The sequence below is a fragment of the Panthera onca genome, chromosome E3, assembly GCF_046562875.1.
Source record: "Panthera onca isolate mPanOnc1 chromosome E3, mPanOnc1 haplotype 2, whole genome shotgun sequence".
NCBI lineage: Eukaryota > Metazoa > Chordata > Mammalia > Carnivora > Felidae > Panthera > Panthera onca.
This window is the reverse complement of record NC_138354.1, coordinates 6,952,982-6,966,015: the sequence shown is the minus strand read 5'-3', so window position 1 is coordinate 6,966,015 and position 13,034 is coordinate 6,952,982. Positions and strand designations below refer to the sequence as shown.

At 39.4% G+C, this 13,034-nt stretch overlaps 1 protein-coding gene and 1 pseudogene across 2 annotated transcripts in view; one reads left to right on the top strand and one right to left on the bottom strand.

Annotated features, from left to right (window-relative positions):
- The window catches only part of TRIM4 (tripartite motif containing 4), a 423,353-nt gene that overhangs the window by 129,280 nt on the left and 281,039 nt on the right, over positions 1 to 13,034 (top strand). The gene's annotated exons all lie outside the window — the stretch shown is intronic.
- Positions 1 to 13,034, bottom strand: part of LOC132677245 (cytochrome P450 3A12-like) — a 124,985-nt pseudogene that overhangs the window by 69,115 nt on the left and 42,836 nt on the right. The window contains exon 4 of the transcript XR_014136330.1: positions 697 to 796. The product of XR_014136330.1 is annotated as a cytochrome P450 3A12-like (transcript). The remainder of the gene's footprint in view (positions 1 to 696; positions 797 to 13,034) is intronic.

Sequence of the window (13,034 nt, the reverse complement as noted above, 5' to 3'; positions counted from 1 at the left end):
AACAAACACTTTATTGATAAGAAACTAATATGTTTACAAAGTAAGAAGCATCTGTATATAGATACCCATTTTAATTAAGAAATTTAAAAGAAATTCTAAATTGTTAATTTCAAAGAGGAGAGCTTTACCCATTCTCTTTCTTTCATTTTTCTTCACTTGGTCTTCTCTTTCTCTATAGGTGAAGAGTTTTCAAACCTGATGCCAAAGTCATAACCCATAAAAGGAAAAAAGGATAAATTGGCTTTATCAAAATAAAAACATGTTTGGTCTGCTGATGACCGTGATACAACGAATAGACAAGCTACACACTGTGCCTACAAAGAATAGCAAGAGGGAGACTTTTGGTGATGGAACAGTTCTGTAACGTGATTGTGGTGGTGGATACACTAATCTACATGTAAGATAAATGTTCAGACAGCAACACACACACACACACACACACACACACACACACACACACACACACATTTCAGGGGTAAACAAAACTGCTGAAATGTGAATAAGCTCTGTAGCTAGAACCAATGGCAATATGTGCTTAGAAACTGTACTGTAGTTCTTCAGGACGTTCCTTGGGGGAAATAGTTTGAAGGCTACATGACATAGGATTTCCTGTGACAACTTCCAGTGAATCTATAATTATTTCAAAATGAAAATTTTGCAAATAAATAAGTGCTTTAAAAATAAACTGCTACCTACCCGCCGGTTTGTGAAGACAGAATAACATTCTTTCACTAGTACTGTTTCGATCATGTCCGGATCTGTGATAGCCAATATCTGCTGTCACCCATCATAAAACCTGTGGCAGAAAAAGACTGATTACTTAATATGCCAGGTTCTATAGCTGCAGCCCCTCCTGGAAGTCCAGACTTTTATCCTGATGTGTTACATAATCCAAACTCTGACATCATGATTTGAAATAACATTAGAACATTTGTTAACTCTAGGGAATGTGTATCCGGGTATTTCCCCTACCATCCTCCATAATTCTTTGTACGTTTAGAATATTTCAAATATTTTTGATGTGTTTTAGACATTACAAATAATTTTTATGTATTATAAAAAGAAAGTTAGGCTAGTAAATAATGAAGGCAAGTAAATTATCTACGAACAAAAAGATTATGAGGGAGAGTCCACCCACTCAGACATAAAGAATTATAATTTTAAAGAAATATCAAACACATGAAAGGCATATGATAGAATATTAGATGAAAATTGTAGACACGCTGATCACAGATATGTAAGATGTAGCTGCAACTGAAAAATTCTTAGAATGTTCAAAAAGTGATGGTAGGATTATGAATCATTTCTTTGCCCTATTTTCTAAAATGTGCTTCCTCATTTAAGACATTTAATTTATTTTATTTTTTATTTATTATTATTATTTTTTAAAATATGAAATTTATTGTCAAATTGGTTTCCATACAACACCCAGTGCTCATCCCAAAAGGTGCCCTCCTCAATACCCATCACCCACCATCCCCTCCTTCCCACCTCCCATCAACCATCAGTTTGTTCTCAGTTTTTAAGAGTCTCTTATTCTTTGGCTCCCTCCCTATCTAACCTCTTTTTTTTTTCTTCCTCTCCCCCATGGACTTCTGTTAAGTTTCTCAGGATCCACATAAGAGTGCAAACATACAGTATCTGTCCTTCTCTGCCTGACTTATTTCACTTAGCAAAACACTCTACAGTTCCATCCACGTTGCTACAAAAGGCCATATTTCATTATTTCTCATTGCCACGTAGTATTCCATTGTGTGAATAAACCACAATTTCTTTATCCATTCATCACTAAATGGACATTTAGGCTCTTACCATAATTTGGCTATTGTTGAAAGTGCTGCTATAACCATTGGGGTACAAGTACCCCTATGCATCAGCACTTCTGTATCCCTTGGGTAAATTCCTAGCAGTGCTATTGCTGGGTCATAGGGTAAATCTATTTTTAATTTTTTTAAGGAACCTCCACACTGTTATCCAGAGCGGCTGCACCAGTTTGCATTCCCACCAACAGTGCAAGAGGGTTCCCATTTCTCCACACCCTCACCAGCATCTATAATCTCCTGGTTTGTTCATTTTGGCCACTCTGACTGGCATGAGGTGATATCTGAGTGTGGTTTTGATTTGTATTTCCCTGATGAGGAGCGATGTTGAGCATCTTTTCATGTGCCTGTTGGCCATCTGGATGTCTTTTTAGAGAAGTGTCTATTCACGTTTTCTGCCCATTTCTTCACTGGATTATTTGCTTTTCAGGTGTGGAGTTTGGTCAGCTCTTTATAGATTTTGGATACTAGCCTTTTGTCTGATATGTCATTTGCAAATATCTTTTCCCATTCCGTTGGTTGCCTTTTACTTTTGTTGACTGTTTCCTTTGCTGTGCAGAAGGTTTTTATTTTCATAAGGTCCCAGTAGTTCATTTTTGCTTTTAATTCCCTTGCCTTTGGGGATGTGTCAAGTAAGAAATTGCTGCGGCTGAGGTCAGAGAGGTCTTTTCTTGCTTTCTCCTCTAGGGTTTTGATGGTTTCCTGTCTCACATTCAGGTCCTTTATCCATTTTGAGTTTGCTTTTGTGAATGGTGTAAGAAAGTGGTCTAGTTTCAACCTTCTGCATGTTGCTGTCCAGTTCTCCCAGCACCATTTGTTAAAGAGACTGTCTTTTTTCCATTGGATGTTCTTTCCTGCTTTGTCAAAGATGAGTTGGTCATACGTATGTGGGTCTAGTTCTGGGGTTTCTATTCTATTCCATTGGTCTATGTGTCTGTTTTTGTGCCAATACCATGCTGTCTTGATGATGACAGCTTTGTAATAGAGGCTAAAGTCTGGGATTGTGATGCCTCCTGCTTTGGTCTTCTTCTTCAAAATTACTTTAGCTATTCGGGGCCTTTTGTGATTCCATATGAATTTTAGGATTGCGTGTTCTAGCTTCGAGAAGAGTGCTGGTGCAATTTTGATTGGGATTGCATTGAACGTGTAAATAGCATGGGTAGTATTGACATTTTGACAATATTTATTCTTCCAATCCATGAGCATGGAATATTTTTCCATTTCTTTATATCTTCTTCAATTTCCTTCATAAGCTTTTTATAGTTTTAAGCACACAGATCTTTTACATCTTTGGTCCGGTTTATTCCTAGGTATTTTATGCTTCTTGGTGCAGTTGTGAATGGGATCAGTTTCTTTATTTGTCTTTCTGTTGCTTCATTGTTAGTGTAAAAGAATGCAACTGATTTCTGTACATTAATTTTGTATCCTGCAACTTTGCTGAATTCATGTATCAGTTCTAGCAGACTTTTGGTGGAGTCTGTTGGGTTTTCCATTTATAATATCATGTCACCTGCAAAAAGTAAAAGCTTGACTTCATCTTTGCCAATTTTGATGCCTTTCATTTCCTTTTGTTGTCTGATTGCTGATGCTAGAACTTCCAATACTATGTTAAACAACAGCGGTGACAGTGGACATCCCTGTCGTGCTCCTGATGTCAGGGGGAAAGCTCTCAGTTTTTCCCCATTGAGGATGATGTTAGCTGTGGGCTTTTCATAAATGGCTTTTATGATGTATAAGTATGTTCCTTCTATCCTGACTTTCTCGAGGGTTTTTATTAAGAAAGGATGCTAAATTTTGTCAAATGCTTCTTCTGCATCAATTCACAGGATCATATTGTTCTTATCTTTTCTTTTATTAATGTGATGTATCACATTGATTTGTGAATGTTGAACCACCCCTGCAGCCCAGGAATGAATCCCACTTGATCATGGTGAATAATTCTTTTTATATGCTGTTGAATTCGATTTGCTAGTATCTTATTGAGAATTTTTGCCTCCATATTCATCAGGGATATTGGCCTGCAGTTCTCTTTTTTTTTTTTTTTTTTTTTTTACTGTGTCTCTGTCTGGTTTAGGAATCAAAGTAATGCTGGCTTCATAGAATGAGTCTGGAAGTTTTCCTTCCCTTTCTATTTTTTGGAATAGCTTGAGAAGGATAGGTATTATCTCTGCGTTAAATGTCTGGTAGAATTCCCCTGGGAAGCCATCTGGTCCTGGACTCTTATTTGTTGGGATATTTTTGATAACTGATTCAATTTCTTCACTGGTTATGGGTCTGTTCAAGCTTTCTATTTCTTCCTGTTTGAGTTTTGGAAGCATGTGGGTGCTTAGGAATTTGTCCATTTCTTCCAGGTTGTCCAGTTTGTTGGTGTATAATTTTTCATAGTATTCCCTGATAATTGCTTGTATTTCTGAGGGATTGGTTGTAATAATTCCATTCTCATTCATGATTTTATCTATTTGGGTCATCTCCCTTTTCTTTTTGAGAAGCCTGGCTAGAGGTTTGTCAATTTTGTTTATTTTTTCAAAAAACCAACTCTTGGTTTCGTTGATCTGCTCTACAGTTTTTTTAGATTCTATATTGTTTATTTCTGCTCTGATCTTTATTATTTCTCTTTTTCTGCTGGGTTTGGGGTATCTTTGCTGGTCTGCTTCTATTTCCTTTAGGTGTGCTGTTAGATTTTGTATTTGGGATTTTTCTTGTTTCTTGAGATAGCCCTGGATTGCAATGTATTTCCCTCTCAGGACTGCCTTCACTGCATCCCAAAGCGTTTGGATTGTTGTATTTTCATTTTCGTTTGTTTCCATATATTTCTTAATGTCTTCTCTAATTGCTTGGTTGACCCACTCATTCTTTAGTAGGGTGTTCTTTAACCTCCATGCTTTTGGAGGTTTTCCAGACTTTTTCCTGTGGTTGATTTCAAGCTTCATAGCATTGTGGTCTGAAAGTGTGCATGGTATGATCTCAATTTTTGTGTACTTATGAAGGGCTGTTTTGTGACCCAGTATGTGATCTATCTTGGAGAATGTTCCACGTGCACTCGAGAAGAAAGTATATTCTGTTGCTTTGGGATGCAGCATTCTAAATATATCTGTCAAGTCCATCTGACCCAATGTATCATTCAGGGCCCTTGTTTCTTTATTGATCCTGTGTCTAGATGATCTATCTATTGCTGTGAGTGGAGTATTAAAGTCCCCTGCAATTACCACATTCTTATCAATAAGGTTGCTTATGTTTGTGGTTAATTGTTTTATATATTTGGGGGCGCCCATATTTGGCACATAGACATTTATAATTGTTAGCTCTTCCTGATGGATAGACCCTGTAATTATTATGTAATGCCCTTCTTCATCTCTTGTTATAGCCTTTAATTTAAAGTCTAGTTTGTCTGATATAAGTATGGCTACTCCAGCTTTCTTTTGACTTCCAGTAGCATGATAGGTAGCTCTCCATCCTCTCACTTTCAATCTGAAGGTGTCCTCAGGCCTAAAATGAGTCTCTTGTAGACAACAAATAGATGGGTCTTGTTTTTTTATCCATTCTGATACCCTATGTCTTTTGGTTGGAGCACTTAGTCCATTTACATTCAGTGTTATTATAGAAAGATATGGGTTTAGAGTCATTGTGATGTCTGTAGGTTTCACGCTTGTAGTGATGTCTCTGGTACTTTGTCTCACAGGATCCCCCTTAGGATCTCTTGTAGGGCTGGTTTAGTGGTGACGAATTCCTTCAGTTTTTGTTTGTTTGGGAAGACCTTTATCTCTTCTTCTATTCTAAATGACAGACTTGCTGGATAAAGGATTCTCGGCTGCATATTTTTTCTGTTCATCACATTGAAGATTTCCCACCATTCCTTTCTGGCCTTCCAAGTTTCAGTAGATAGTTCTGCCAGTACTCTTATGTGTCTACATTTAGAGCCTGTTTATCCCTCGCTGCTTTCAGAATTTTCTCTTTATCCTTGTATTTTGCCAGTTTCACTATGATATGCCGTGCAGAAGATCGATTCAAGTTACGCCTGAAGGGAGTTCTCTGTACCTCTTGGATTTCAATGCCTTTTTCATTCCCCAGATCCGGGAAGTTCTCAGCTATGATTTGTTCAAGTACACCTTCAGCCCTTTTCTCTCTCTCATCTTCTTCTTCTGGAATACCAATGATACGGATATGATTCTGTTTGATTACATCACTTAGTTCTCTAATTCTCCCCTCATACTCCTCGATTTTTTTCTCTTTTTCTCAGCTTCCTCTTTTTCCATAATTTTGTCTTCTAATTCACCTATTCTCTCCTCTGCCTCTTCAATCAGAGCTGTGGTCGCCTCCATTTTATTTTGCAGCTCGTTTATCCCATTTTTTAGCTCCTCCTGACTATTTCTTAGTCCCTTGATCTCTGTAGTAATATATTCTCTGCTGTCCTCTATACTTTTTTCAAGTCCAGCGGTTAATTTTATGACTATTATTTTAAATTCATTTTCTGCTATATTGCTTAAATCGTTTTTGATTGGTTTGTTAGATGTCGCTACTTCCTGGAGTTTCTTTTGAGGAGAATTCTTCAGTTTCATCATTTTGGATAGTCCCTGGAGTGGTGGGGAACTGCAGGGCTCTTCCTCTGTGCTGTCTGGAGTAACTTGTGTTGGTGGGTGGGGCCCCAGTCATACCTGATGTCTGCCCCTGCCCACCACTGGGGCCACAGTCAGACTGGTGTGTACCTTATCTTCCCCTCTCCAGTGGCAGGACTCACTGTGGAGTGGTATGGCCTCTGTCTGGGCTACTTGCACACTGCCAGTCTTGTGGTAATGCTTCGATGGGATCTGGTGTATTAGCAGGGGTGGATCCGCAAGGTGCACAGGGGCAGGAGGGGCAGGCTCAGCTCACTTTGCCTTTGGTGGTCCGCTTTGGGAGGGGCCCTGTGGCACCGGGTGGGAGGCAGACCCGTGGGAGGGATGGATCCACAGAAACACAGTTTTGCGTGTTTGCACAGTGCAAGCAAGTTCCGTGACGGGAATTGGTTCCCTTTAGGATTTTGGCTGGGGGATGGGCGAGGGAGATGGCGCTTCCCAGCACCTTTGTTCCCCACCAAGCTGAGCTCTGTCCTCTGGGGCTCAACAACTTCCCCTCCCACTCTCTGAGCAGAGTTGTTGACTTATAACATTCCAGATGTTAAGTCCCACTGGCTGTCAGAACACACTCCATCCAGCCCCTCTGCTTTTGCAAGCCAGACTCGGGGGCTCTGCCTTGCCAGGTGGGCTGGCTGCCCCTCCACCGCCCTGACTCCCTCCCGCCAGTCCATGTAGCGCACACTGCCTCTCCACCCTTCCTACCCTCTTCTGTGGGCCTCTCGTCTACACTTGGCTCCGGAGAGTTCATTCTGCTAGTCTTCTGGTGGTTATCAGGGGTAAATTAGGCAGATGTGGGTGGAATCTAGGCAATCAGTAGGACGCGGTGAGCCCAGCGCCCTCCTACACCACCATCTTCCTACCTATTATGTTTAAATGGCTCTTTTTATCACTTGGTCTGTGAGGAGTCTGAGAACATAAATGTTTAGAGACTTCATTTCCTGGATTCTAATTGGAGTCTGTAGTATCTTTCAGCTGTGTAAATACAGAGCGGGGAACAAGACTACCACACCTCACTTTTCTCTACCCTTGCAGGATGTAAAGCTCCACTAGGATGGATCCCTTTTGTCTTCTTTCTCCTAGTGGTCATAATTTGTCTCTAAACAGTTCCCTAAGTAGAGTGCATGATAGGTCAATAAAAGCTAAACTCTGGGAGGAGCCAAGACAGCGCAACAGCATGGAAATTTTTTTTGCATCTCTCAGCTCTGAAATGCAGCCAGATCAACACTAAACCATCTTGCACACCTAGAAAACTGACTTGAGGATTAACACAACAATCTGCACAACGTGAACCACAGAACTTGGCAGGTATGTGGTGCAAAGAGGTGAGCTGGGGAAGAGAGAAGCTGTGGAGGGCAGGGAGCTGTTTTTGTTTGCAGAGAGGACAGAGCCAGTGGGGAGAGTACAGGAAAGCATCCACACACATACCGTTCCTGAAAGCAAATGGAGAGAAAAGAAAGTATGCAAGGGACTGAACAAAAAAGGGAGAAAGGAGAAAGAAGAGGTTTAAATTCCATTAAGACTCTATAAACAGGGAGAGCACAGAGTCTGAAACTCCACAGATTGATACCTGGTGGTGCTCTGGTGGAAAGGGCGAATCCTGGGAGCAGAAAGAAGGTTCCGAAGGGTCTTTGGGCCACACGGTGAGAGGTGGTTCCCTGCTGGGAGGACAACTGGTAGAGGCTGTGTGGCCACCAGCAAAGGTCCCAGTGGACCCTGGAGAACAACCACATTTGCTAGTGCTGGGACAAGGAAGTTAAGGGGGAAGCCTGGTGCCAGATGTGTGTTGTGATTTACCATAATCCCCGAAACAGTCCTGTTACATGATTGCGTACACTTTTTCTGGGGCAGGCTGGCACCCAACCATTGCTCAGTGAGACCCACCCCCAGAGGGTCAAAACAGGTTAAAGCCACAGTCCCTCAGAAGTGAGGAGTTGGGAAACACAGACGCATCTGGGATAAAACTTAGGAGGGAGGTGATGCCTGGCAACCTGATGGCTTGGTCACAGACAGTATAACAGCATGGAGTGGATGGAAGCTGGAGACAAAGGATGGGTGTGTGATTGCTGATTGGGGAGAACAGAGTTCTGATACTAGAGACTGGGTAGCTGGGTGACGCCATTTTCACCCTTCCTGCGCATGCACATACACACCTACGTGTGCCACAACAATCCACCCCAGTAAGCTAAGCAGCTCCATCTAATGAAGAACAGAGATGTTACACTAAGCCCCACCCACTGGGCCAACCTCGTTCTTCAGGAAAACTACAAGTCTCTTTGCCTGCTTAGTTTACAGATTATAAAGTGCTTCATAGTTTGACTTCAAGTCGAAAACCATGTAATTTCAAATGTATTTCAGTCTGTTCACTGGTCCATCTATTCAATTTTTTTCTTTTCTTTCATTCTTGAATACAGAAAGAGAAAATTTTTTTCCCATTTTTATTAAAAATAATTTCCTTTAATTTTTTCTACTATATTTTTTACTTTTTTGTAAATTTTGTAAATTCTATTTTGCTTCCATCATTTCATTTTATTCTATTTTTGTACTCATTTTTTCAAATTTTCAAATGTTTTCCTTTTTTTCTTTTCTTAGCTTTCCCCTTTTTCTCTAATCTCTCAACCTCCTTCCAACACCAGACCAAAACACACCTAGGACATAGCATCATTTGATTTTTTTGTGTTGTTTTTAATTTTTTAACTTTGTTTTTTACCTTATTAATTCCTTTCCTTCCTTTAAAATCACAATGTGAAGGAATTCACTCCAAAAGAAAGAACAGGAAGAAATGACAGCCAAAGTTATGCAACACAGATACAACAAGATGCCTGAACCAGAATTTAGACTCACGATAATAAGAAAACTAACTGGTGTTGAAACTAGATTAGAATCCCTTTCTTTGGAGAGAAAAGACATAAAAGATAGGGTGAAATAAAAAATGCTATAACAGAGCTGCAATCTCGAATGGATGCCCTAGTGGCAAAGATGGATGAAGAAGAGCAGTGAGTCAGCGATATAGAGGACAAATTTATGGGGAATTATGAGGCAGGAAAAGAACAGGTAAACTAAGGCAAAAGAGCATGTTTTAAGAATTAGGGAAATCAGTGACTCATTAAAAAGGAACAACATCAGAATCATAGGGGTCCCAGAAGATGAAGAGAGAGAAAAAGGAGAAGAGTTATGTGAGCAAATCATGGCAGAAAATTTTCATAACCTGGGGAAATACACAGACATCAAAATCCAGGAAGCACAGAGGACTTCCCCTAGATTCAACAAAAACTGACCATCAACAAGGCATATCATAGTCAAATTCACACAATACTCAGGCAAGGAAAGAATCATGAAAGCAGCAAGGGAAAAAAAAAAGTCCTTAACCCACAAGGGAAGACAGATCAGGTTTGCAGCAGACCTAACCACAGAAACTTGGCAGGCCAGAAAGGAGTGGCAGGATATATTCAATGTGCTAAATCGGAAAAATATGCAGCCAATAATTCTCTCTCCAGCAAGGCTGTCATTCAAAATAGAAGGAGAGATAAAAAGTTTCCCAGACAAACAAAACTTAAAGGACCACTAACCCAGCCCTGCAAAAAATTTTAAGGGGGACTCTCTGAGGGGAGAAGAGATGGAAAAAAAAAGACCAAAAGCAAGAAAGACTAGGAAGGACCAGAGAACACCACCAGAAACTCCAACTCTACAGGCAACATAATGGAGATAAACTCATATCTTTTAGTACTCATTATAAATGTCAATGGACTCAATGCTCCAATCAAGGTACCAGGGTACCAGAATGTAAAAGAAAACAATATCCATCTATATGCTGTTTACAAGAGACTCACTTTAGACCTAAAAACACCTTCAGAGAGAAAGTAAGGGAATGGGCATTGAGGAGGACACTTGTTGGGATGAGCACTGGGTGTTGTATGGAAGCCAATTTGACAATAAATTATATTAGATAAACAAACAAACAAACAAATAAAAGAAAGTAAGGGGATGGAGAACGATCTATCGTGCTAATGCTAGCCAAAAGAAAGTTGGAGTAGCCATACTTACATCAGACAATCTAGACTTTAAAATAAAGACTGTAATGAGAGATGAAGAAGGACATTATATCATAATTAAGGGGTCTATCCACCAAGAAGACCTAACAATTGTAAACATGTATGCTCCAAACGTGAAAGCACCCAAATATATAGATCAATTAATCAGAAACATAAAGAAATCACTGATAATAATACCATAATAGTAGGGGACTTCAACACCCCAGTTACAACAATGGACAGATCATCAAAACAGAAAATCAACAAGGAAACAGTGGCTTTGAATGACACACTGGACCAGATGGACTTAACGGATATATTCAGAACATTTCATCCAAAAGCAGCAGAATACACATTCTACTCCAGTGCACATGGAATGTTCTCCACAAGAGATCACATATCATCTCTCAACAAGTACAAAAAAATCGAGATCATGCCATGCATATTTTCAGACCACAATGCTATGAAACTCAAAATCAACCACAAGAAATTTTGAAAAGGTAAAAAATATTTGGAGACTAAAGAACATCCTACTAAAAAATGAATGGGCTAGCCAAGAAGTTAAAAAGGAAATTAAAAAGTACATGGAAGCCAATGAAAATGATAACACCACAGACCCAAACCTCTGGGATGCAGGAAAGGTGGTCATAAGAGGAAAGTATATAGCAATCCAGGCCTTCCTAAAGAAGTAAGAAAGGTCTCAGATACACAACCTAACCTTACACCTTAAAGAGCTGGAAAAAGAACAGCAAATAAAACCCAAAACTAGCAGAAGACAGGAAATAATAAAGACTAGAGCAGAAACTAATGCTATCAAAACCAAAACAAACAAGCAAACAAGCAAACAAACAAACAAACCAGAACAGATCAATGAAACCAGAAGCTGGTTCTTTGAAAGAATTAACAAAATCGATAAACCACTAGCCAGTTTGATCAAAAAGACAAGGAAAGGACCCAAATAAATAAAATCAAGAATGAAAGAGGAGAGATCACAACCAACACAGCAGAAATAAGAACAATAATAAGAGAATATTATGAGCAATTATATGCCAATAAAATGGGCAATCTGGAAGAAACGAACAAATTCCTAGAAACATATACACTACCAAAACTGAAACAGGAAGAAATAGAAAATTTGAACAGACCAATAACCAGTAAAGAAATAGAATTAGTAGTCAAAATTCTCCCAAAAACAAGAGTCCAGGGATAGATGGCTTTCCAGGGGAATTCTACCAAACATTTAAGGAAGAGTTAACACCTAGTCTCTTGAAGCTGTTCCAAAAAATAGAAATGGAAGGAAAACTTCCAAACTCTTTCTATGAAGCCAGCATTACCTTGATTCCAAAACCACACAGAGACCCCACTAAAAGGGAGAACTATAGACCAATTTCCCTGATGAATATGGATGCAAAAAAAATCCTCAAGATGATACTAGCCAACTGGATCCAACAATACATTAACAGACTTATTCACCATGACCAAGTGGGATTTATACCTGGGATGCAGGGCTGGTTCAAAATCTGCAAAACAATCAATGTGATTCATCACATCAATTTAAAAAAAGGACAAGAACCACATGATCCTCTCAAAAGATGCAGAGAAAGCATTTCACAAAATCCAGCATCCTTTCTTGTTAAAAACCCTCAAGAAAGTAGGAATAGAAGGATCGTACCTAGAGATCATAAAAGCCATATATGAAAGTCCCACCTCTAATATCATCCTCAATGGGGAAAAACTGAGAGCTCTCCCCCTAAGGTCAGGAACAATACAGGGATGTCCACTCTCGCCATTGTTATTCAACATAGTATTGGAAGTCTTAGCCTCAAGCAGTAAGACTACACAAAGAAATAAAGGCACCCAAAGCATCCAGGAGAAAGTCAAACATACACTCTTTGCAGATGACGTGATACTCTAAAACCCAAAAGGCTTCACCAAAACCCTGCTAGAGCTGATCCATAAATTCAGAAAAGTTGTACAACATAAGATCAATGCACAGAAATCGGTTGCATTCCTATACACCAACAATGAAGCAACAGAAAGAGAAATCAAGGAATTGATCTCATTTATAATTGCACCAAAAACCATAAAATACCTAAGAATAAACCTAAGCAAAAAAAGATGAAAAATCACACACTGAAAACTATAGAAAGCTTATGAAAGAAATTGAAGAAGACACAAAAAAGTGGAAAAATATTCCATGCTCCTGGATAGGAAGAACAAATATTGTTAAAATGTCAATACTACCCAAAGCAATCTACATATTCAACGCAATCCCTAACAAAATGACACCAGGATTCTTTACAGAGCTAAAAAAAACAATCCTAAAATTTGTATGGAACCAGAAAAGACCCCAAATAGCCAAAGCAATCTTGAAAAAGAAAACCAAAGCAGGAGGCATCACAATCCCAGACTTCAAGCTGTATTACAAAGCTATAATCATCAGGACAGTATGGTACTGGCACAAAAACAGACACCCAGATCAATGGAACAGAATAGAAACTCCAGAAATGGACCCACAAACGTATGGCCAACTAATCTTTGACAAAGCAGGAAAGAATATCCAATGGAATAAA